This window comes from Folsomia candida, unplaced genomic scaffold (genome assembly GCF_002217175.1).
Source record: "Folsomia candida strain VU population unplaced genomic scaffold, ASM221717v1 Fcan01_Sc045, whole genome shotgun sequence".
Lineage (NCBI taxonomy): Eukaryota > Metazoa > Arthropoda > Collembola > Entomobryomorpha > Isotomidae > Folsomia > Folsomia candida.
This window is the reverse complement of record NW_019091237.1, coordinates 288,775-313,978: the sequence shown is the minus strand read 5'-3', so window position 1 is coordinate 313,978 and position 25,204 is coordinate 288,775. Positions and strand designations below refer to the sequence as shown.

General features: G+C 34.7%; 1 protein-coding gene across 1 annotated transcript in view; it reads left to right on the top strand.

Moving 5' to 3' along the window:
- Window positions 1–1,819: 1,819 nt before the first annotated feature.
- Window positions 1,820–25,204, top strand: part of LOC110861812 — a 37,736-nt gene continuing 14,351 nt past the window's right edge. The window contains exon 1 of the mRNA XM_022110953.2: window positions 1,820–2,536. The gene's annotated coding sequence lies outside the window, so the exon portion shown is untranslated. The remainder of the gene's footprint in view (window positions 2,537–25,204) is intronic.

Genomic DNA, 25,204 nt, shown 5'->3' with positions numbered 1-25,204 from the left:
TGACAATTCGTGATGAATTCTGATTTCTTAGAATTTAAGAAATTATATTAAAAACGTAAATAAAATTTGGAAAAATCCACAAATCATGCCAAAAAAATGTGACGCTGGAGAAAGCATGAAGTCTTCATAAACTTTCTCTGCAGCCAAATTGATCTTAATTTTTGACAAGATTATCGCCACGCTGACGACAAATATGGACCAGATGAGAAAAATGACCATTATTTATTTAGTTTTGCCCTTAATTCAGGGGAAAACTGAATATTTATCATCCTCCTCTCGCAGTCATCGAATATCGAGGTTATCCCGTCCCATTGTGTTCTTTTCTTCCCTTTGTTGGACTTTGAGATGAAATAATGGTCCCGCATTGTTACCACCTTCACATCCAATCCAATTTATTTCTCAGGGATGAAAAGAAGTAAATAATTTTGGTAATAAATTGCTAATCTGGGGTGAAATATGGGAGGAAAATGGTCTAATTATTGGGGCTCGACATCTGCCAGGGACGCCCACCTCGTTCTTGGCGAGCTTGTTACGGGGGAAAGAAAACAGGACACGGGGTAAATATATTGTAGAAGATTTCATGGAAATTCGATTTCCAAAAGTCGATTGCAGGTTTAAATTTCAGCCAGAACCTTACCAACAATTGAGTTCTCTGAACATATGCGATCCGATTTTGAGCCAATTAGTGTGAATCGATTGAAAAAAATTTAATTAGTATTAAATTTGCAACAGGTACGAGCTCCTAATGGCCCTTTTTGCTAGAGATGTTTGCATCCGAAGAGTGGACATTAAAGTTGAAAAATTTTACACTTTCCTCATTTACTGCGCGTTATCTCCCCTTCGGGTGCAAATATCTCTGTCAAGCGTGCCCATTGGGAGATCGTTTCTTTCACAAATTTCATACTAATTAAATTTGTCATCGATTGTCACTAATTTCCTCAAAATCGGATCGCATACGCTGCGAGACCTCCATTCTTAATCGTAATTTTAAACTGAATTACAAACGTATCAGTAATCTCTTTACAATTTTTGATTTTCTCCGGTCACATTTACTGAGAACTCATACATACATAGTTTATATTTCCGAAACCAAGATGAAGTACAAGGATGCGAAGGATCCGATTCCGTCATATATTTCAGAAAACCGTTTCGTGTGACATCGCCTCGCCCCTGGTCGGACAAGACACTCCAAACCCATAAAAAGCCCAGGTACACAAGTTTATCTATTCCTATTTATACCTACCTACAAAATATACCTACATATTTCCCAGGTAGTAGCCAGCCAGCCTCACCAGGTATGTACGGATTAAATAACCCTTTTCATTCCACTCTTCCTAACCACACCACAACGTCTCCTTGTTCCTATTTCTTTACATACTTCCATCCATACGATCCCATCACATCGACGCCCTCGAGGTACATACAAACTCACTTGTTTTTTACCATTTCAACCAACTTCTCACACAACACAACATATTTAGCGAGCCGGCTTAAAGAAAACACAGTACGGACGTAAATACAGACATGCAATACAATCCAATCCCCCAATACACAGGTAGTCGTCGTCGTCGTGGTCCTGGGGGTACCTCTCGCGTATGGATGGTCATCGCATCGCATGATGACGCCGTTTCCATACCGTAAAGCAAACCGTGTTGTTTTCCATCCACAATTTTCATGCATTCTTCTCCTTCGTCGTCTTCTTCTTGGTATTCTATTCTATTGTTGGTCTATAGAACTATGTAGATAGTTGGTCGATAGATCTCTGTACATACTTACGTATTTATTAGTGGAGTGCATATCTATGAGGTTTGGTTGGCTTGGTCGGTCCATCCAAGTCAGTAAAAGTTCAGTCAAGAAACTTGTTCCCTCCTGTGTGCTTGCACTTCTTCTTCTCGTGTGGCGATCTGTCTGCATTGCATGCGAATGCGAAACTGGTCGCGGAATAATAGAATAAGAAGAATAAATATATACATTCCTTCCCTGCTGCCTATAACTACCTGTTTTTGGCGTTACATTTCAAATTAAGCTGTTGTTCAAATAATTTGCGACATTTTTCTAAGAATGTTTGGGGGAGGAGGAGGAGGAGGAAATTGGGAAATGTGAGACGGCACGGAAATATTTTTTTTTCGGGGGGATAATCATCGCCACTATTTTTTGTGGGGGAGTAATGTGGGGATGAAATTTTGAGAATTTTGTTTGTCCTGGTGGTCCCGTGTGAAGTAATGAAATATGACAACGTTAAGGATTTTTTTGAACCGTGTGAATTATTTGAGCAGGATTAAATAAGAGAAGCTGTGTGTGTGTACAAAGTGTGTGAATCGTGGCGTGGTTTATGTGGCATGTGGGGGTGGGTTTGTTTTGACTTTAAGTACATAAGAAGTGGGGGTGGTGGGAAAGGAAATAAGACGTGATTTTGAGATAAAACTGAATATTCATAGTTTTTCTAGTGAGTATTTACTGACTTTGGACTAATCTGTACTTATTTTGAGTGTGGTGTGCGTATTTAGAAGGATACATTTAACTCGGCTTATTTAAGGTGAGTCGATACAATTTTATTTACTTAAATTGAGACACATAAATTAAAATATTTGTAGGTGAAGCTTGCTCGAAATATTATTTGACATTAAGTTATTAAATTTAGTAAATACTTTAATTTTAATTGAATTCATATTTAGCATTAAGTATTCACAATTAAGTATATCGTAAGTCTTACGTTGATTTGTATTTTAGTAAAATATTGCATTTAACCTGGTAAAGTTTTACTTAAATTGATACATAAATTGTCACATAAAGTAGAATATTTCCAGGTAAAGGGTATGCCTGAAATACTATTTAACGTAACGTAGCTTAAATTTATTTACGTTAATTTAAATTGGATCCGTATTTATCATGCATTCTACAGTTATAGCGTAAGTCTTAGGGTTACATATTTATATATTTTAGTGAAATATTGCGTTTAACCCTTTTTTACGGTAAAAAAGGATCACATCGCCGCACAGACCGAGACTAAATGTATGTAATAATAGCCCTGAAAAGAAAGATACAAAAGCCCAGCAGGTAAATATAGCCACGTATTCAATCAACCCTTAAAAGTCACCCCTTCAATCCAGGTGCTGGGTTTTCCATCCATTAAGAAATAAATTCTTATTCGGAGTGATGAACCTCTTTTTACGACATGTTCTCATTCTCTCTTGAATTTCTTTAAAAAAAATTCAAAAATTAACAATTTACAAAAAATCAAATTAAACAAAAATTTAAAGTAAATTTTTTCGTAAGTTATTTTTTTTAAAAGGAACAAATCAGGGTTTTGCATCCAATAAATCTTTCTTCGGCAAAGTTAAGCCAAGTTTTTCGACAGGTTTTCAGTTTGTCATGAAATTAAAAAATTGTGTAATTTTTCGTTAAAAATTTTCAAAATTTGCTACGTTTTAAAAAATATTTTTAGCATTAGTCATTTGTTATTGATATTTCGTAAATCATTTTTTAAGAGAGGGACAAATCAAGTTTTTATATCTATTAAATCCTTCTTCGGAAAAGTTAAGCTTTTTTGACAGGTTTTCAAAATTGTGTAATTTATTTCTAAAAATATTTCAAAAATTTATTCAAAAAAATTTTCACCATTACTTCTTTATTATTGATATTTTGCAACTTATTTTTTTAAAGAGATGAACAAAGTAGTCGTCGAAACTTCATTATTAAATATTTTCTTAAGCACCACCACAAAAATTCTTGTCAGCACAAGAAAGATGATAAGTTCGCCATTATGGAATCGCTGAATGAGCAGAATGCAGAATTTGCGAGACAAAGCGTAAAATAAAACTCTTCAAGAAAATATGCACACAAATTTTATTCACCATTTTACATACTTGTCAAAACCACGTCTTTTTTTAAATATGTACACATGTTTACTTTTTATTATAAAACGATGATGGGTTTTGACTAGAGAAAAAAAGTAAGTAGTTAATTATTTAATTAAGTACACGCAGTAATTTAATTGTGGGATTTAAAATGCATTTTACTTCAAATAAAGTTTCGAGGAGGAGGAGAATTGCAAATACTTGTGTTGTCGGTCGCTAATTTTTTGCAAACAATACGGAATCATAGTTAATTATTTAACATGGGATTTAAAATTCGCAATTTTATCTAAAATATTTCGAGAGGGAGAAGATGAATTGTGAATAATTGTGTTGTCGCTAATTTTTTTGCGTACAAGTTAAGTAGTACGGAATACTTAATTAGAGGAGGATGACAACTTATTTAATTAACTACCCATTTAAGTAAATGTGGATTTAAAATTCGTCTTATTCTAAATGTTTCGTTCGAGAAGAATTGTGTCACTATTTTTTAAGTACTGCGGAATTATGATTGCTTAATTACAGGAGAACGACAACTTATTTAATTAACTACACATTTAAATGTGGGATTTAAAATTCAGTTTATTTTAAATATTTCAATTATGTAGCTAAATTATGCTTTTTGCGTATAATTTAAATAATACGGGATCATCGTTACTTAATTAGAGGAGGACGACTCCTTATTTAATTAAGTACACATTTAAATGTGGAATTTAAAATTCGTTATATTATAAATGTTTGGAGGAGGAGGAGGACAATTGCAAATAATTGTGTGGTCGTTGTCGCTAAATTTTTTTGCAATACGGAATCATCGTTACTTAATTAGAGAAGGACAACGACAACGACGAAAGTTGATTTTATTTCTTGCCTTAATAAATAAATTGAAAACCGGTGTGTGTAAACGGCAATTCGTTTACTGTAAAAAAAATCTGTGACTGCTTAAAGTTGGCAAATAAAATAATAATCAAGAAACTGCTTGATGATGATGACAAGTTGCGTTTCAAATGGCACCTAGCTAACTTTTAAGCGAGCAAAATTTCGCAATTGTTTATTATTTTTGCGGTAGTTTATTACAATGAGAATCAATTAGAGGAAATTGTATAATTGCGGGGATGACGATTTGTTTAACTAGACGGGAAATTAAATTAATTCCAATTAAAGTTTATGTAAACCTTTAATTTGCGGGAGGAGGAGGACATAATAATAATTCGCAAAGATTTTTTTTTTGCAAATTTTGCATAAAAGCAAGTAGCTAAATTCAATTAAGGACTTGTAGATAACAAAAATTTGAAACATTTTCTCGAAATTTTTCAATATTTCGAGCCTTTTGTAAATATTTATGCTATTTTTTCCCCATAAATATGTAAATTTTGTGTCAATATTTAATTGATTTTAGACGAAATTATCAATTCTGTCAACCGTTTTAGTCAACATAATTTGTGTTAAAAAATAAACCACAGAAAATTTTGGACATTGATCTTTTTTATTTAAAAAAAACTTATATTTTTCATTTTGTAAATTTTTACACAATTTTTCATAAATATTTTGCTAAAAAGTTTCGCTTCAAAAATTACTTTCATTCCGTTAATTATTATTTCCCCAAGAATGAAAATGATCTTTATACTTTATGAATTATTTAAAAGTTGATAAAAAATAAATATCGACTTTAACCATTGTCAACTTCTATATTTGCAAATTAATTATTGCAAAAAATTGCAAAAATATTTAACACGAGACAAACTTTTGATGCCTAATTTACAATGTTCAATCTGTCTACCAAAACCTCAATTTTAAATAACACTTTTGCATAATTCCAGTTTCATCTTGATTTACAAATCTTCTTCTTCGAATCTTCTTCTTTTCTTACAATTTTGTAATTTCCTGTACCGTGTAATTCAAATTGAGTAAGCTTTTTTTTACATTATTATTATTCATAATATGTGCAAAATTTTGCATCCAATTCAATTTACATAAGAAAAAAACTACTAAAAACTCCTCTATTTTGACGTACCTACACAGTGTTTCGGGTGAAGTAAAGTTAAGACTTGCAAGAAACAAGGGGGGGAGAAAGTGGTTTTTTGCAGGGGAATATTTTGACCTGGGAGAAATGCAAGGTGCAAGAAACCAATACCCCCTGCGGTAAATACTTCATACGGCGCGTGATTAAATGGTGCATATTTCTCCCACTTTCTCCCAGTTTCTTGCACCTTGCGTGGCTTCCTTTGCACTGCAAGAAATGTGGCAAATCTGCAAAAAATAACGGCCAGAAAGTGGTTTCTTGCAGGTAAATATTTTGACCTGCAAGAAATCCAGAAACCACGCCCCGACGCGGTAACTACTTCATACAGCGCGTGGCTAAATACTTAGCACACATTTCTCCCACTTTCTCCCACTTTCTTGCACTTCTTCCTTTTAACTGCATGAAAAATGCAACAACCCACAAAAAACGAAGCACTGTGTACCTACACGCAAATTTGTGATAATAAACTAGGCAATAAACACTCCTTGGTGTCAAGAAAAAGCGATCTAGTTATGCTCGTCCGACCCACCCACCCAACCAATATGCACACATCCAAATTTGCGATAAAAAACTTGTGCAAAATGGGAGCAGTTGTTGTTGTTGATTTCATTTTATTTTTCACTCTCCTTTTCATTCTTCGTATTGTGTTGCAGGCCTCCTTACTTGCTTGCCAGAGACGAAAATAAAATACAGTAAATTGTTCGCAAAAAAGGAGAAGAATGGCAAAATTAGCGAATAGCCAGCGTATGTACGTGCAGTGGCCGCGGAAGGGTGTGGACAATGCCCCCACGGTTGTTCGATGTCCGTATCATCTTCACATCTTATATCCCTCGAATGATAACGTCCCCACATGTCCCCCCACGGCATCCGCGGCCACTGCCTACGTACATGTGCACATTTTTAGAATTATTGTGTGCACCGTGGCTGATACGCAAATTTGCAACAGGTGGTCGTGGTCGCTTCTTGACAAAAAAGCCATGCTGGTCGTCTTGCAGTTTGCAGTTTGCAGATTTTTTTAGGTGAGAAAGAAGAATCGAAAATTGCAAGGCGAATTGTTCGCAAAAAAAGCATGCATGGGTTTCGAAGACAAAACTGCAGCAGAAGCAGCAGCCATATGCTGGCAAACGTTTATTTAGATAGATATTTATGTCACCTAAAGTATGATGAGATGATCAAGTAATAAATAAATGTATGTATTGAAATTGAAAAGAGATGAATTTACGTAGGGAGGTAGGTTTTTATTTAAATAGTATTCGCACCTCGAGTTTCGCAATAACCTGTGAAAAAATATGGGATTTGTTTGAAAAAGGGATTTTATTTTTGGTAACAATGTGTAATAAGCAGAGGGTGGATATGTATTTACGAAAAATTTCAGAAATATATTTCTACGAAAAATCGACGAAATACATATTTTAAAAATATATATTTAAAAATCTCTGATACATATGTTTAAACTTTACAAAAAATAATATAAAAACATTTACGAAACATGTACAAAAAAGTAAGAAATTTCACAAAATTTGTACTTTTTACTATAATTTCCTTTGGTTTTTTATGATTCAATTTCATTGAGCAAAAAAATTTTGTGTCGTTAAATTATTTACAAAATATGTACGTATTTTTGAAATAATAGGGGAAATATTGATATGTCGAAAAACCTAGAAATATATTCAATTATGTAAAAAATATTTTGAAATTTTTACGATCTATGCGAGTTAGGGGACACCCCCATAAAGTTTAACCGTGGGTAGTTATCAAATGAAAAAGTTGAAAATAAATGTATATCCCTTCTCTGGTAATAATAATAACCTTCCCAAGTAGAACCGAAACGTTAAATCAACGATGCCTATATTAACGTCTTATGGCCTAAAAGTGTCGTTAATTCAACGTATGGCTTGTCCGCTTTTTTCAGGTTGGAATAACGCTGGTGTAGCGTTATAAGTAGGTGTTTTTACGTTGCCTCAACGTTAAATGCTAACGTAATTTTAACGTCGCACAATTTCGTTGAAGTTACGTTAGAACCACGTGGTTAACCTTATTTCAACGTGACTTCAGCGTAAAAAAGTGGCCAAGCGACACGTTAAAGTATCATCCAAAGGTTCTAGCTGGGTTCCTCTTGCTTGGTGAAAGTTTTGCTTATTTGTGGTTTTCTTTTTTAAAGAATTGGTCACCTCACCTTTTTGTGTGTGTGCAAATATCTGTGAAAATTGAGATAGGTGACGACGCCGTAGCGAATTTTTTGTTTTTCGGATGGACACTATAATAACGTGGTGACAGGAGTAGAAGCGGCGTCGGCATGGGTGGCGTGGCACGTCATGGAACTTGGTGTCATTTTTTTCCCCTTACTAAATACTTAATTTGATCCGTTTTGGTCTTGTGTCGCCTTGATCCGGCGACATCGGCGTCGTTATTGTCGTCACACAGTTAGCAAGTAAAAAACGCGATGATTAAATGGCGGAAGTGCACCTGGCGATATCATGGAAATTTTATGCATAAAGAAACAACCGTAAATTGGAGGAAGTATGTAACATTAATTTTTTATGGGGGTATAGTTTAAGACGAAAAGTTGAGTTCAGTACTTTAAATTGTTCAAGTGCAAATTTTTTCGACAAAATATGACGATAATTTTTAAAAAAAGAGTCAATTATTTTGAAATTTTGTGTAATTTTTCATGTACGTTTTGCATAAAATTAAAATAAATACGGAGACAACAAATTACAAAAAACGAAAAAATTTGAAAACATGTCAGCACTTAAAAACCCAAAAATGTGACAATTTGACAATTATTTTTTTATGTGCTTCCAATTTCATGTAATTTTCAGGTACATACTTTTGCATAAAATTGATAAATCCGGAGTCAACAAACTTTAAAAAAAGCTGCAAAATTCGAAAACATTTCAGCACTTAGAAATCTGTCGATTAGTGTTTCTTTTAATTTTTCGTGAAAATCATGTAATTATAAATTTTACATGAATTGTGGTAACAAAAAATTGCAAAAAAAAACCTGGCAAAATTTGGGATGAAGATTTTTACTTTTTTTTTCACTTTTTGCGTCATGCAGCTTCTGCTGAGTGCGGATGTCCAGTCGAGTCCGGTCCGGTCTGTTGGTTGAGAATTGCATAATTTGACCATTAGCAGAATTTCGTCTTGATCTGCTCGGCCCAAATGAGGATGAGAGCGAGAGTGAGAGTGAGTGGATGAGATGCAGTAATGGCTTGAATTATATAGATAAAAGTGCAAAGAAATGAGTGGATTTTACACGGGGTGTGAATTCTCATGTGGTATAAAAGATGACATAAATGCCTGGGTATTTGCCCTCTAAGGAGGAAGGAATCGACACAGACCGCGGACAGTTATCAGGGGGACAATATTCAGGGGGGTCATACAAATATTTACTATTTTAAGCTGCGTTCTTCCTAAGGGGGTGGATTTCTAGGGGTGTTACACCCACAAAAATACGAAAATTATGTACATCGAGAAGCCAGCAGTCAGACGAAAATACGGATTTGTAAAGAAATTAGCTTTTTATCTCTGTCAAAATCCAGTGAACCAGTTCACGCAGGTTTTGTAACCTTGTAAAATCCGTAAATTCTGTAAACTTAAAAACTTTAAAAATATTTTTTGCACATACTTCGAATGAAAATTAGCTCACAAATTTGTGTAAAGTTGCAAAATCAGATCAAATAATTTTGCACAAAATTAGCATACAAATACATATATGTGAATTTCCACCCCTCCTAAAATCCCTCACCTTCCTCCCTAAAAACTTTTCTTGTAAATTTGCCATTGTCCCCATAATTCCACGATTCCACGGGCGCTGTCCATCCATCTCCATATTAGACGAGGATGAGAAGAAGAAGATGGGACTGCGAGGAAATAAAATATGAAAGAAAGAAAAAAAGCAAAAGGGTTGATGCAGCAGCAATAAATGCAATGCAATGCAAGTAGATAATCTAAATCTCAGTCGGACTCAAATCCTGACAATTCACGTCAAGCAGGCAGTCGGATTCCGTATCGGTGGCATGATCTCCATTTCTATTCTTACTCCTTTTCTTCTCCTTCTTCTAAATACGATTCAAACTCGGCTTTAATCATGACGTGACAGGAGGAAAGAGAGGAACGAAATGAAATGGGAGCCACTTTTGCATATAGTTTGGTCAGCAGAGGAGGAGACGCCTTTCTTGCTCGTTCTTGGTGTGACTGATCTCTGGATGGATGGGATTTCATCTCCATGTCCAAATCTCCGACCGGAGCACGATGATGAGGCGGAATTTGCAGGCGTATTTTATAAAATGGAATGGAATAGAGTAATATTTATTGAAATGAAATAGCTTTTTTGAAAAACTTATCTTGAAAATTGGAGATTTTATGAGTTGAAAGCTTTCAAGAGTTTGAAGTTAATTTTTCGTTTTTTCTACACTTCAGTTTTAACGTTAATTAGATATATAATCAGTTGATGGGAAAGTATGGACTTGCAAATACTAATTGATTTTACAGATACTGAGGCAATTCACGCAGTCCTTGGTAACTTTGTAAAATGCGTTTTGTGCCATAACTTAATTTTACGGACTGGTTCAACACATGTAAATAGACGCCCTTGATCGGAGCAAGTTTACAAAAAGTTGGAAGTTAACTTTCCTTCGAAATGTGAGGAAAAGTTTAGTTGATATTTACAGTTTTACGCAGGACTGCGTGAATGTCTTCTATAAATATGTCGGGATTTTGTCAATATTTCATCTGCATTTTTAAATCTGAATTTAGAAATGAATTACATACAAATCTCATTATTGTTATTATTCCTCGTGTAATAAATAACATGCATTTTCTCTCTCCTCTCTGTCGTAATTAATTAGTGCAGTTAAGCTGAAAATTCGCCTCTCACCACCACCACCACCACCACCACCACGAATATTGTATAATATTTACACATATACAGTGGCCGCGGAAGCTTCAGGGGATAGAGGGACAATGTCCCCACGGTTATTCGATGTTGCCATCATCTCCCCATCTTATACATGTAAACCCGGACCTCCCCTCCATCCTACAATTTTAATGTCCCCACGGCTTCCGCGGCCACTACAAGTACATACCTACATTCATTTAATAGGAATGAAAAATCATTGACTTTTAGCTTTACGGCCGATGCAAATATTACATACATTGTTTGCATTGTTACTTTGTGCACAGGGCTCTTGAGAACAAGGTCACAAATGCAGTGATAATGCAGCACAGCACCCATGTCATTATTGCTCATGTGTGGTGGCATTCTTTAGATATGATTTAAGGGTGGGGCACTTTTTCGTCATTGTCGTCGTTCGTCGTCCATTCGTCGTTGTCGTCACTTTTTATTCGAGTGACGATTCACAAATAAATAAAATTTGAGTGAGTGAAGCTACTTTTTGGACGTATGCAATGCAACAGGTCAACGATACGCTTTTTTTTTGACATGTGGACACAATTGGGTTGCAAGATTGCTCTTTCTCTAATTTTTTAATTGACTGAAGTATTTCATTAAGTGTGGAAAATTATTGATTTCGTAATTATATAAATTTTTAAAAATCAGGTCCCTTGTAGTTGTCAACTTGTACATAATTTTAATTTTGTTTAATTGACTATCTCTGAATATAGATTTGTATTTTGATCGACTACCTTTGATTGCATAATTAAAAAATTAAATTAGTTCGTCAACTTGTAGATAAATAAGTTTAGTTTTTAAATAGAATAACTGTTAAAAACTATAGATTTCATAATTAACCAAATTTTTAAAAATCAGGTCCCTTGTAGATGTCAACTTGTACATAATTGTAATTCTGTTTAATTGACTACCTCTGAATATCGATCTATATTTTGATCGACTACCTTAGAATTGTACAAATTTTTAATAATTAGTTTGTCAATCTCTGTGCATAATTTTAATTTTTAAATAGAATAACTATGAAAAATTATTGATTTCGTAATTATATAATTTTTAAAAAATCAGGTTCCTTGTAGTTGTCAAATTGTACATAATTTTATTAATTTTGTCTAATTGACTACCTCTGAGTATCGATTTATATTTTAATCGACTACCTTAGATTTCGTAATGTTACGAATTTTTAATAATTAGTTTGTCAATCTGAACTAATTTTGATTTTTAATTAGAATAACTCTTAAAAACTATATATTTCATGATTATCCAATTTTTTAAAATCCGGTCCCTTTTTTGTTATCAATTTGTACATAATTTTAATTTTTTAATAGATTAACTCACTTTGTCAATTCATGTATAAACTTAATTTTTTGATCGACTAACTATGAAAAATTATGGATTTCATAACTTTACAAATTTTTAAAATCAGGTCCCTTTTTGTTACCAATTTGTATTATGATTTTAATTTTTTAATCGAGAAAAATTAAAGATTTCATAGTTTTTTCTAAATATTTTAAAAATCAGGTCCCTTTTTGTTACCAATTTGACCATAATTTTAATTTTTAGTCCACTACCTGTGAAAAATTATGGATTTCACAATTCTCCAAATTTTAAAAAATCAGGCTTCCTTGCAAATTTATACACAATTTGCAAATAAATTATAGAATTAGAATTAGAGAATCTTCTTCTTACACATATCAATATCGGGCAAATAACGTATTGCATAACACCACTTATTTTACGACTCCTTTAAATTTTACTACGTGTGAAGGAAGATCCCCATGTGCGAAAATGAAATTGGCAACTTAATCGTGTCCTAATTTCACTCGCAAAAATTATGTATGCATACACAAAAATGACATCGGTACATATTTAATCAATATTTTCATTTCTTTATTTCATTCATCCCCTCAAAAAACTGCAACGTTTAAACAAACGACGCCCCCGTCTTAAGCAATGAGCAGTGAAAGTGGTGCGATGTGGGCGTCGGAAATGCAAATAATATTTAAAGCATGTCGCAAAAAGAAGAGGATTAAGATTTAAGAAAAAAGAAGTTACGTAAAAAAATTGACATCTTCATCTCTCGTCCGTCCGTCTCGCTCTCATCCTGCGCAGTAGCCGCGGAAGGTGTGGGGACATCGGGGGACGCTAACATTGTAAAATAGGGGGAAGGGACAGGTTTATATATATAAGATGGGGAGATGATACCAACATCAAATAACCGTGGGGACATTGTCCCTCTGTCCCCTCACCCTTCCGCGGCCACTGTGAATCCTCCCTTTACGTATGCATCCTTAGTGGCCGCGGAAGCTATGAGGACATTTGGGGACTTAAAATTATCGGATAATAAGGGAGGGCCGGGTTTATATAAGATGGGGAGATGATGCCGACATAAAATTACCGTGGGGACATTGCCCCTCTGTCCCCACACCCTTCCGCGGCCACTGCTCCTGCATAAATATTTTTAGACGATTGACACTTCTTCTTTTGAGATAAGTAAGTCGCTCATATGCATTATTCTTGTGGTCCTTATTATCTGCTGCTGCATAACAATGACGGTTTGGTCCACTTATGTGGTGCATATGTGCATACACAATTTCCTCGTAATCCTCTCCTCCTTCACCGAGTCGTAATAAGTTTCACTTTCGTCCTCCTCCTAGACGACGACAGGATAACTTATCTGCATTAATAGAATGGATAAGTAGTGCTTCGTGTGGTCTGGTCTGCTAAGTCTGCGATATGCTCTTCTTCTTCTCCTTTTGTCCGCTTGTTGTCCTAGATTTATTTCTAAGTCCTCACATTTTTAAGTGTGAGTAAATGCGATTTAATCACACTGCATGTTTAGTTGTTGGATGGATGGATCAGTGGCCGCGGAAGGTGTGGGGACATGTGGGGACGTTAGGATGAGGAGGAAAGTGTTTGTACAAGATGGGGAGATGATGCGGACATCGAATAACAACCGTGGGGACATTGTCCCTCTGTCCGCGGGGAATGGGTGGGTGATCGTTCTCACAATGGATAAGCGGTGCAGTAGCCGCGGAAGGTTGAGGGGACAATGTCCCCATGGTTGTTTGATGTCCGTTTCATCTTATATAAACCCGGCCTTCCCCTCCATCCTACAATGACAATGTCCCCAGATGTCCCCACGGCTTCCGCGGCCACTGTAGGATCGTTCTCACAATGGATAAGCGGTACGGTACAGCCCAGTTACTTACTTATTAGCTGCTGCTGAATGTGTGCATTATTGGACTGTATTATTGGCTTGGATTGGATTTGATTTTGCGTGTGTGGAGCAATTGATAGAATTAGTTTACATGTGTCGAATTGGGAAAAATGTCGAGTTAGCGATTGAATTGAGTGCAGTACTATTTTTCAATCTCGTTTATTTAGAAGACAAACTGGCTCTGTCAGAAGGCGCATTTCGACATCTTTTTCTTTTTTGCTCTACTATTTGCTCGCTTGGTTGGTTGGGATATTCATTCATGTCCGCCTTAATTGTGGATGGATGGATGGATTTGCATATGTGCAAATTTGTGTGCATGTAAATATGTATGTATACTCTCGGAAAGTTACAGATACTTATTTACACCTCCGCCCAAGAGAAGGGTAACTAACAACTTTAGAGGATTCACTAGTAGCGAGGCGATGTGAGAAAATGGTAGCTTAAATATTTTGTGAAAACAATGATGTGAATGTGTGATTTTTTGTAATTAGTTGAAAATCATAGAAATTTTGAGGAAATTTTGCCAGAACTATGTAGCTAAAGTCGTTTTTGGATGAAAGTATGTATTGAGAAAGATTGGAGACTCGTTATTTATACAGAATTATACTTTTATGTATGTATGTAACTGGTATTAAATTATTACTGGCCGGCGTATCTACATATTTATATGACTCTACCGGCACGGTAATGATGGACATTACCGTATAGTAATGTTGTGGTACTGAAGAATACCAACTACCAATCGGGTAGGAAGTTATTATAAAATCAATACCAATTCGGAGTACATTCTATATCGGCACTGGTAATTACGAGCATTGCCGTTTAGTAATGTTCTTGTAATGAGAAATTTTACCACTCAGAAACAAACTACTACCTCTCCGGTAGGATGTTATTACCAAATTGAAATCAATACTAGTACGGATCATAAGTATTTGACTCTACCAGATTTTTAACCGTGTTAATAAATTAATTCAATTACAAAATTATCTCTGTTTAAAAAAATTAGTTCTTCTTTAAAAATCTGAACTATCAGATTTCACATTTGCATACGTACTATACTTGAAGTGAGTTAGTTATGTGCTGTGCGAATGGAGCTAAACTCACGAGAAACCCTAGTCTCAGCACAAGGTACTTCAGGAGGCCGTAGGTTTAAGCTCCACCCGCACAGTACATAACTCGTTCACTTTATGTATAATCTCTTGCGAAATATGGGTTTGTGGTGACGCAATTCAATTTAAAATAGATAGTAGTAGCTCGTCATAAATAGCGTAAAAATTTAGCGAATTACCGACCCAAGTAGGTATTAAGATAGGTACGCATCTTTGATTGCGAGGAAGCCGGAGCCGCACTAATTATTTGGTACGCTTCAATAACTCCATATTCAGATTGGATTATCAAACAGATAATCCCGTCATCCTCCTTTCGAATGAAGGATGACGCCACGCCACATGCAATTTTTCCATACGTAGTTTTATCTAGTTTTTTTCGCAATACGTACATGAATTATTAATAAGTAAGTTAAGTATTATGACGGGGGTTTAGAAGAAGAATTAAAATAAATGTGTTAACAAATACGTGCATGCAACGTGTGCATGTTAAAGATTCGTATTTGCATTTACACCGTAAAAAACGTAACTGACACACACCAGATATAACAGCAACACTTTGAAGATGCTAATAAATTTTGAAAAAAATGGAACGGGATGACTAGACACACATGCATCTTGGTCATTGGCGATGAGTTATTGTACATGCATGCATACGTGTGAATTATATTATTGGGACCTGATTAAAATTAACGTTTAACTGCAATACACACTACTTTATTTGAATGTTACATGACTTGGTCAAACAATTTCTAGCGTTGAAAAGTGAATTAAGTAATAAAACGTGTAGATTTTGTTGTATGAAGTGAAGATACTCATGTATGTATACAGCAAAATGTATGTAGTGGCGTGGAATGAAAAATGTAATGATGCATATTCTGTAAATACAATTAATAAAATTGTGTACAAAGCTTTTTTCAAATATGAAGGATACATTTACATTTTTCAGTAATTTATACCTCAATCATCTTATTTTTGAAGCTGTCTAATAAAATTAAAACGAAGAAGGCAAGATTAACCTTTAGTTTTGCACGGATTATGGAAAGATTCAATACTGAATAATGAACTTTAACTCAATATTTGGCCAATTTTCTATTTTGGACACTTTCGGATGTCCAAGATTCGGTGTCAAAAACTGATCAAAATCGGTTTTGTACAGTGGTTAAAAAACCCTGAGTAGGACACACATGTGTAATTGCGGTGGGCAAAGTATAATATTTCGAAAAAATATCTTGAAAGTAGTCACCTGATAAAAAATCATTACACAAATTAAGTAGGCAAAAAATTAGTTTGATACAGTAGTTAACATAATAAAGTATGTAAAATAGCTAAATTTGTTTCCAATCTGTCACAAATGCATCTCCAGAGACGAGATTTAGCTTCGATTTTCTCCCAAATTGAGAAACATTTCATTGTCATTAATTCCACTCTTTTCGAGGATGAATAAGTACTTACTTACTGCTTCTTGAGTTGCTGTATTGTTACTTTTTGTTGTTACGTATGACGATCTCAACTTGTGTCACAAAATAGATAATACAAAGTATTTGTATTACAAACAAATGCATACACATGTAGTTAGCTACTGCTGTGCAATTCACCAAATTTAACCTTGTCCTCCTCCTCCACATAGTCTTAAGTAGCAGGAGAAAAATAAATAGCAAATAGTAAGCGTGGATTCCTCAACAATATGCCCACTATTTACATATTGTTCGAAGAGGTATGGTGGTAATCGTTGCCTCATTATTATTGTCATTTTTGAAGATAAGACTTATGTAGAGGAGATGATGTTAATTAGTCGTGGGTTAAGGTGCTACTTAGCATTGGGCAAGTCCGGCCCTGCTAAAAAAATGAGTATCATTCAGCCCAACAATGGCAACGATAAGAAAGAACAGTGCCCGCGGAAGGGTGGGGGGGCAGAGGGACAATGGGTCATATTCATAAAAATAAGTAAATGCTTTTACTCCAAAATTTCCTTGGTAAATTATTTTTTTACGCCGGAAATTTTGAAGTAAAAGCATTTACTTATTTTTATGCATATGACCCAATGTCCCCACGGTTGTTAGATGTCCACATGATCTCCAACTCTTTATAAACCTATCAATTCCCTCGGTCCTACAATGTTAATGTCCCAAGATGTCCCCACGGCTTCCGCGCCCACTGATTTTCCTTCTTCTTTTAGCAAAGTCCTCTTCTCAGTGGCCGCGGAAGGGTGCGGACACAGGGGCAATGTCCCCACGGTTGTTTGATGTCCCTATTTATTATCTGCCCATCTTATGTACATAAACCCGGCCCTCCCTTAGCTATCCTGCAATGTTAGCGTCCCCACATGTCCACATGCTTCCGCGGCCACTGGGAAGGAATGAGTATCTTCGTTTTGTGTACATATTTCGTTAAGGGACAAGGTCTTCCTGGCTGATTAGTTGGTTTGGTGTTGGTGTCGATCATGATGTCGTGATGAGTCTGGTGTGGCGTCATCTTCGTTCGTTCGTTTTTGAGGATGGCCTTAGACGGCCAAGCCTATGTAAATAATACGTCAATAAATGCTGCCTCGCTATTTTGGAGAAGAGAAGAGGCAAGAGCGATGAATTGCGAAATTGAAGTGTAAATATTTAGCTCCTGTTGTTTTACGGGAGGAGAAGAATTGACCAGATTTTTTTTGGTATGATGAGATAAAGAGGAGGAATCAGGATTTGGATTTGGGTAGGATTTAAATATGTAGATTTCTGGAGATGGTTTCTAGTAGAATTATATACTTTCTTCGAATGGAGGTTTCTCAGATTTTGACCAAACAAGTGCCAATCGATCACAAATTTAATTAGTATGAAATTTGCAAAATATGTAGCCATCTCCCAATATGCAATGGACACGTTTGGCAGAAATATCTATTTGCATCCGAAGAGAAGAAAACGGGCCTTTAATTCGACAAATTTTACCCTTTCCAAATTCACTGCATTCGTTTTCTTATTCGGATGAAACTATCTCTGCTAAACGTACCCATTGCATATTGGGAGATGGCTATTTCGCAAATTTCATACTAATTAAATTTGTGATTGATTGACACTAGTTTGCCAAAAATTGGAGAGTATATGCTGGGAGAGCTACGTTATTAGATGCCCGGGTGCCGGTGGGTTTAGGTGCTTGACAGAATCAAATCATGTCACTCTGTGTCAAATTCGGTGCATTATTCATCTAAATATTTAACACCATTTCGCAAAAAAATGTGAGACACCGATCAAAATTTGCCTCTAGTCTCATTTACTCGTTCTACTCCTACATACATACGAGCCAATTTTACACTTACAAATTCGGTGTGGATCAATTTCCCTCGTTACATTATTTACTTTGACATTGGGTTGGGCATTCTTACACACATCTCGCCCTAAATTTGGACGCAAATTTTCAGAAAACTAATTTCATTTGAAAAATGTCATCTTCGTTTTTTCAACATTATACAATTTGTAGTGTATACGTATGTCCTTCCTTTGTTGGCATAAATTAGTGTGGTGGTGGTGGTAGGTAAGTAAGGAACACGACACAAGTCGTACATTCGCACGTGACATGACGATCTTCTTTTTATCGCCGAGAAGTCCTTTGGCCGGGTCACGATTGTAATTTGGTACAAATTTTGTCAACTAAAGAAATAAGTGTGCCACAGGTTTTCATTATCTTTCTTACGACAAGTTTTCATAAATGACTCCAAATTCCAAACACTTCCTAATTTTTTTTCTCCACAAAATCCAGTCAAATCTTAAATTAAACTCTTTAATTTTTACATTATCCCCTTTTAATAGCAGTTTAATTAATTTTTTGATCGGTAAATAAGTATGGAACATAGAACAAGTCGCACGTGACGTGACGATCTGCATGCTTTTTGAGAAGTCCTTTGGCCGGGTCACGATTACAATTTGGCCAAAATTTTGTCAACTAGATAAATAAGTGTGCCACAGATTTTCATTATCTACTTAATTTGATGACAAGTTTTTTAACAAATTTTATTTTCGTAAAAGATTCTGAATTTTAAAAACTTCCAAATTTTATTTCTCTTCACAAAATCCAGGCTAATGTATAATCTTTAATTAACTCTGAAATTGCTTTATGTGATAAAGGTTTTCATTAATGCGCAAATTAGTGAAAATTCTGAATCCTTTATGCAGTCAATATAATGAAATAGTTTACACATTTAATTGTTTTAACCATAATTATGATTTATGTATCAGTAATTTTAAGAAATATGGAGTGGGATAAGAACATGAGTATTTTCTATCTGTATGTACGTGTATTGGATACAATGTGGACCTTTTAACTTGGAATCGTATGTTGTTTTATGATTATGATCACTTGCTTATACATATCTACTCGTTTTGTTTTTTAAAAAATTGTTTATTTTATAATGTCACTTGTGGAAGAGCATGGTTTTTAACTATGAACTTGTTAGACATTCGAATAAAGCATCAATCAATCAATCAATCAATTATCTCAAATTGTAAGAAAAGTCTTTTTTACCATTTTCATAAAAGAATATGGATTCCAAAAACTTCAAAAATTTTAAAATCCAGGAGAATCTCACATTAAACCCTTTTTAAAATTACCCCTTTTAATTGCAATTTAATTATTTTTTTGGTAATTAAGGAAGACACAATAAGTCGTATAACGATCTTGTTTTTGTCCTTTGGCCCGGTTACGATTACAGTTTGACCAAATTTTATTAAATGTGACAAAGTTTTCAATTATGTATCTCAAATTTTACAAGTTTTTTTAATTAGCATTTTCTTAAAAGATTCCAACTTCCAAAAAACTTCCAAATTTTCTTCATTCCCCCAAAACCCAGACCCAAATCTTAAATTAAACCCTTAATTTTTATTTACATCATCCCCTCTTAAATACCAATTTAATTATTTATTATTGTCACTCTTCATTTTTTTCTATCTGTCAAACAAACAAAATGAACACGACGACATTGTTATGAAATGTACCTACGTACGTGCATGCGTTTTTTGCAACTAATTAATGATAAACGTTTAGATTACATTACACCAGTAATAATAATTGTGCAATTTTTTTTTCACGTATGGATGGATGGATGGATTTAACTAGTAATTAGTAAGTACTGCTTTTTGACGAGATGACATCATCTCTGCCACCACAATCGATCACAACAATTCGCAATGAAATGAAAATGAAAATGTGTTTGCAAAAATGAAAATGTGTTTAAATCGTGACGGAGCATTTTGCTGTTTTTTACTTTTGTATTAAATTTTGACGACCATCCTTTTCTTCTGTTTTTCTGTAAGAAGAACTTAAAATTAATGGCGTAAAAATGGCATTGGAATTGGAATTAAGCGTCTTTTTCTTTGGTCAGAAGGCGATTTTTGATTTGGCAAGATTATCTATTTTCCCTATTTGCATATTGATTGATTTTTGATTGATTTATATAAATAGTAAATAAATAAAGACATATGTACATGAGTTAACCAGTGGTTCGTATTGGTGGCTTGATGAGTGGTAATTCGATTACGATTTTGATGAGGATTTTAAAGAATTACGTAATTTTTGGAGGAATTTATTGCAGAAATTTGTACATAAGCGAATGTTAAAGCTGTATTTATTTATGCTTCACTGAACTGAAAGTGATGATGGAAATGATGTAAGTAAATGTTACAAAATCCTGAAGTTAAGTGCATATCATGACCTGTGACCTTTCGACCTACAAGGTCTCCTAACCCAGTCCGTCTTCCTTTAAAAATTAGGCGTCCTTATCTTAAAACAGAATTTAAAAGGGTTTACGGACACGTTCGAGATTTATCGACGGACAGAGCGATCGTGATAAGTCGAAATCCGGCAGAAACTGCGTAATGAAGTGAAGCGGGTATGTGACCTGTGACCTTTCGACCTACAAAGTATGCAAATGAAGGCCCTTTTCCTTTAAAAATTGGGTGTCCATATCAGAAAATGTCGACCACTTATCGACGGACTGACGGACAAATCGATACGCTCTTTAATAAGTGAAATATGTATGTACGAAGCATAAATTTGGCTTTACGAGGAATCAATCGCGTCCTTTTTTCATTGTTTGAATCCGTGGTATTTTTATTGTGAAGGTGTGTGTGGTGTGTGCAGAGGATGAGTACAATTCGAGGTGGGGAGGAAGAACAAGAATGGTAATAATAATAGTAATGTGTCACTGAGATGAGATTCGTTGAGGGAAGAAGACGATGATGATGATCGAGAGGGGATTCGAGAACAATGCAACATTAGCAAAGTACCTCTGGATTGGATGGATGGCAGGGCTGGGCAAAATACTTGGTCAGTTTTGAGCTAAGTTCTTCCCAGGGTTTACATTTCCGAGGGTGTTACACCCGTAAAAAGACGAAAATCTACGAAGAGTAGTCAGCAGTCATACGAATATGCAAGGTTTACGAAGAAATTGTTTCATCGCTGTTAAAATAATACTGTTAATTCACACAAGCTTTGGTAACCAGGGTTGCAGAAATCTCATCTCACCTTCACAAATCTCATCTCACTGAGATATAATGAGAAATAGTGAGACATGAGAAATATGAGATATAGTGAGATTTATGAGTCATGCACTAGCGCCACCTAGCGGACGTGGTCATCAACTACAAGTTTATCTCATTATTTCTCATATTTCTCACTCAGCCCCAAGTGAGATGATTGATATATATCATTAAATCTCACTAAATCTCACTCAGTGATATATATCACTTGTAACCCTGTTGGTAACATTGTAAAATCCGTAAATTCCCTACACTTACAGACTTTAACACAATTTTGCTCATATTTCAAAGAAAAAATTAGTGTACTACTTTCTGTGTGTGTAAACTTGCAAATCAGATCAACCGCGTGTCTTTAATTTGTAAAATCATGGAACGGATTTTACAAGTTACAAATGACTGCGTGAATTGCTTCAGTATTTTGACACCGATAAAAAGCTAATTTCTTCACAAAACCCGTATTTACGTCCAATTTGTGCCTTTTCCACATAGATATTCTCGTCTTTTTGTGGGTGTAAGAGCCTTAGAAATTCAACCCCTGAACTTAAAATGATGCACATTTTGACAAAATACTTTGCCCAGCTCTGTCAGAATTAGGATGGATGAATGGATGGTCACATTACCGACTGAGAAATTATGTTCTTCACTGCTTAATAGGCAACAATGGCTGTGAATGATAAGCCATTTACTCACTTGAGTGAGATTGATCATCGAGGAGGATACGGCAAGAATTCGTAATTAGGAAACGTAATCGTACTCGCTACGATGGATGACGACGACAAGGATTTTATTTATAGTGACCATGTGACCACCACTAACCACGGTCTTCATTTAGTTAAGTGGGGGAGATATGCAAATAAGCTGTTTCTGGTGGTGGTGGTCACTCGACAGGAAGTCAATAGGAAAATGATCAAGTTGACATTATCTCAATTTCAAGTAATTTCATTTCCATTAGATCGCCAAATGATCGAAATTATGAGAAATTAATGAAATCAAGTTTTGATTACGTAATAAAGTTGGTAATTGATTATTAACTGATTTCAATGTATCCGGCTTATCGTTAATGGTAAATACTTAAATGAAAGAGATTGTTAAATGGATTTTAAATTTTAAGAAGGAGCAAATTTAAGATTTGCTTAATTTTTGCGATTTACAATTTAGTATTGCCAATATTTTTGGAGGAGATGTGCAAAAAATTGACAAATTGGAACATTCAATTGAAAAATATTTAGCTTCGATGTCACATAGTTTTTAACACGAGTCAAAAAAACTGAAAAAAGTGTATCATATTTTACACTAAATTTTTAAAATTTTAGGAAAATCATGTCATCCATGATCATAATTTCGCAAACAGTCTAGTATTTCGCCAATAATAAATATTTTCGAAGAAATGTACACAAAATAATTGACAAATTCTGTCACAACAAAAATTATATTATAGATTTTTTGAAGTTGTTTCAAACAAACACAAGTTCAAAACTTAAAAACTTAAGAAATTGTCTGAAGATTTCGTAAGTATCTAACTCTAAAATATGTCATCCAGTCAACTACACGATTTATTGGCTGCGTATCCATTATGCCGATAAATTAGTGAGAATGACAGATAAGATAAAGCCAAATACGTTGTATAAGAAGTAAAACAAGATACTGCGACATCCGGGTCTTGTCCAGCATAACAAAATAAAATTCATATATGTAAATATGTCTTTCATGTCATATTGCAATCATCTTCTTTATTTAGCCAGAAATCCATCCACATTATTCATTTCATCGTCATGATTCTTCTCTCTCTTCTCGTTAGCAAAACTTTACATGTAAATTCCGATCCATAAATAAATACGAATCTTCATCTTCTTCTTCTCCTCAAACTTTTTACACAACGCAGAAGAAGAAGAAGAAGACAACTTGTATAATATAATATTTTTGCAGCCACAGACCTTGATTTTATACCACCAAATCCTTGTCCATATCGTACATGCAAAATATTTGCAAATTCATCTCCCTTGCAAAATAACAATACCAATTTTATCCATCCATCTTGGAATAATTGATGATGCAGAAAGTATTCGTATTCTTGTTGTGGTTTGATGGAGAATAGAAAAAATAGTGGTATGAATGTACATATAAATGAATGAATGATCACGATGACAATGTCGCCAAGATGTACAGGAATTAAGTAAAAATACTAATTCGTCATCATTATAAATACAGAATTTGGCGAGGATTTAAGTAAAAAAAAAAGTTATGGAGAAGGGGAAAAATTAATGATGATGATCACGAAGATGTAGAGAAGATCGATCACGGTAGCAGATGAGACATTTTGCAGGCAGGCAGGCGTTTCATTCATCGAGATGTGAAAAAAACAGGATTCATTTTGCAAAGATGGTGACGTGACGGCGTGATGATAACTGATAGGTGATGACCGCATCTATGAGATCACAATTGATCAGAATTTGTGAAACAATGGGTGACCTGGAGGAGGAGGATTTCATGTCATTTTTTGTTTTAGGACAGGTTTAATTTCATGTATGGAGGAATCTGTTGTCTGACAAATATGTATGATGTAATGCAGTCCTTCATATTTAGTAATTTCTATTTGTTAGAGTCCTGCCTACTATTTGTCGTGTAATGTAATCCTATTATTTAGTAATTTTTGTGTGAAATGAAATGCATATGCTATTTGCAATTAGAGTTGTAATGCGCATACCTTATTTGCCCCGTATTTAAATGGAATATTAAATTAAATCAGTAAATTATTTAAATTTAATTTGTTTTCGAGTAGTTAAATTTAAATTATTTAAATTGTTTGCAACATTGGAGTTTTGCAATAATATTCTAAATATTTTGGCAATATTCAAAGAGCAGCCGTTTGGTTATTTTTGAGAAAAAATGTTTGTCAGATTTGCCAGATTTTATATATGACATGATAACATTGAATTTTAATTAAATGATTTGGTATTTGGATTTTCGTTGTAACAAAAATTGGTACGATTTAACTAATTCCTTGGTTAAATTAGTTAGTTAGGGTTGGGTAATTGCTAATTACTAATTACTAATTAGTTAAGAACCATATCTAATTTCAGGGGCCACGTGCGACTAATTATTTTTAGTCCAGTTTTATAATTTTGCCAAGTACGTTTCTATAATAATCATGTTTATCAAGCTTGTCGAAATTGTTGTAAACTTTAAACAATGAGCCAGAGTGACGAATGACATTTGGACAAAATGTCACTATGTTATTATGCAAATATGTGAAATATGCAAATAAGCCTGTCTCCCTATTACCTCCTGACCTAACGAACAAAGAGGAAGAATTTAGAGATGATTTAACCACAAATTCTTCTTCATCCTGGACGGACTGGACTGGAGGAACAGTGGCCGCGGAAGGTGTGGGGACATGTGGGGACATTAACATTGCATGATAACTTATCATTGATAAGGGTGGCCCGGGTTTACATAAGATGGGGAGATGATGCGGACATCAAACACCCGTGGGGACATTGCCCACACCCTTCCGCGGCCACTGCGAGGGAATAATGGTCTCGTCACGAGGCAGGTTAATCATCCATAACCTCGACGA